A 2,201-nucleotide genomic window follows, 5' to 3' on the forward strand; every position below is an offset into this window, starting at 1 on the left:
GAATTTATCGCGCTCGAAGAGTAGGGACCAAGTTTCGTCCATATCTTTAACATACGAGCTCTACTCTCGACATTCTTTATATCCATGCGTAGGTAAAAACAAGATCTAAAACTTTCATTTAGACCCCGTCGGCTAGTTCTTGACCGATCTTAAATTTAACAGTAGGAGGAGATTATATTGTTAAATGTCCGCGTAAAATTCATAACTTCTACATACGACTCCGTTTTCATCTGTATTTTTACCGTTGAGTTCCTATTAATGAGATCTTCAACTCTCATTTAGGTCGCGTTGGCCAAAAACCGCTCGAACTAAAATTCGAGTTTCGGGCCGTGCACTGCTATGCCAAATCTTATAAAATTCATAACTTCCTCATACGAAGTCAGATTTGGGCGTTCTTTTTTTTTTTGTATGTTCTTGGTTTAACGTATACTACAAATTTTGTTTAGATCACTAAGGCTAAAAAGTCTTCTACCGTAAATTCACTATTTACGTCTCCCGGTGTCGTGCCGGTTTTGCCATAAAACTTCGACGGGCCATAACTTCTTCGTTATAACTCGGATTTCGGCGTTCTTGATATGTACGGAACCCTTGTAACATATACTAAAACTTGGTTAAGATTAATCCTTCTAAATAATCTTCCATAAAAACTCATTTTTGATGCTCATCGTCTCTAAATTGACTAGCCCGGATCTGCGGGCGTTACAGCTTTAGGCCCGTTCCTTGTTTGGTTTTGGACTTAAGGCAGACTTATTATGTTCGATAATCTATTCAATCTTAATTACAAACAACTTATATACATTAAATGAATGTAGAAGAACCTGATACAGAATACATTATACAAATTCATTACAAGTGTTGATATAAACAAAATTGGCGATTGTTTACTTATATTAGTAGACTTTTAATGTAAGTCGCTTAATAGAACACTATAATAGTCAGGAAATAATGCAATTGGAATTAAGATATTTCTTATTCAATATCACCTGACTTATGATCACTATATAATACTTATCACCATTTTCTTAAAACATTATAGATAAAGATGCCTCCAAAGAAGTCCAACAGAAAGAACAACAATCCACCAAATCCACCACCGCCGCCACCTCCACAGTATGATGATGTTGTCTTTCAAGCAGCAGTAGTTGCCGCCGTGGCAGCAGCAATAACACATATCAACGCCAGTGGTGTCGGTGGGGTAGGTCCTTCTAATCATGGGGATAATCATAGTAATCCGAAGGAATGTTCATACAAGGATTTCACAAATGCTAAACCTCGATCCTTTGATGACACGGGAGGTGTCATTGCATTAACTCGTTGGTTCGAGAAAATCGAATCAATATTCAAAATTTGCGCATGCCCCGAGTCTAGCAAAGTGAAATTTGCAGCGTGCACCTTTACAGATAGAGCTCTCACTTGGTGGAATAGCCAAGTCAAATCCCTGACTCTTCCGATAGCCAACGGTATGAGTTGGAATGATTTAAAAGAACTAATGCTAGCTGAATACTGCCCGAGGGGCGAAATGCAAAAACTAGAACAGGAACTCTGGGGTCTGAAGATGATGGGCTCCGATACCATTGCTTACACTGCTAGGTTCAGTGACCTGGCTCTACTGTGTTCCGGGATGGTCACCCCGGAGAGCAAGAATGTGGAGAGTTATATATGGGGATTAACTCCCCCGACTCAAGAAAATGTTATGGCCGCTAATCCCCTTACCTTTGATAGTGCCAAACGTCTGGTACAAACATTAATAGATCATGGAGTTATTCAAGATTCCATACCAGCTGTTCCTGAAAAGCCCAAAGAAAGAGGCGGCAAAAAGAAATTCTGGAATAAACGAAAAGGGCAATCATCACAAGAGCCATCTAAGAAGCAACAAACTGTGGCAACACACACTGCTATTGTTCCAACTGATGTTCCTACTCCTACTCCTACCACAGTTTCTGCTACACCAGCAACCCCAAGTAGATATGCTGGAACTTTTCCAAAGTGCAATAAATGCAACTTCCATCACACGGGAGTTTGCAAGGAAATGCATTGTAAGAACTGCAACAGTAAGGGGCACACCACCCGTTTCTGTAAAGCACCCGCACAACCCATCTCTCAACTCCCCGCCGCAGGAGTAAGTCAAGCTTGTTATAAGTGTGGGGAAATTGGGCACTTCAAGAGAAACTGCCCAAAGGCAAAAAATATTGGTGGTGTGG

This window comes from Lactuca virosa, chromosome 6 (assembly GCF_052849685.1).
Source record: "Lactuca virosa cultivar CGN04683 chromosome 6, Lactuca_virosa_CGN04683_v6, whole genome shotgun sequence".
In the NCBI taxonomy this organism is placed as follows: Eukaryota; Viridiplantae; Streptophyta; class Magnoliopsida; order Asterales; family Asteraceae; genus Lactuca; species Lactuca virosa.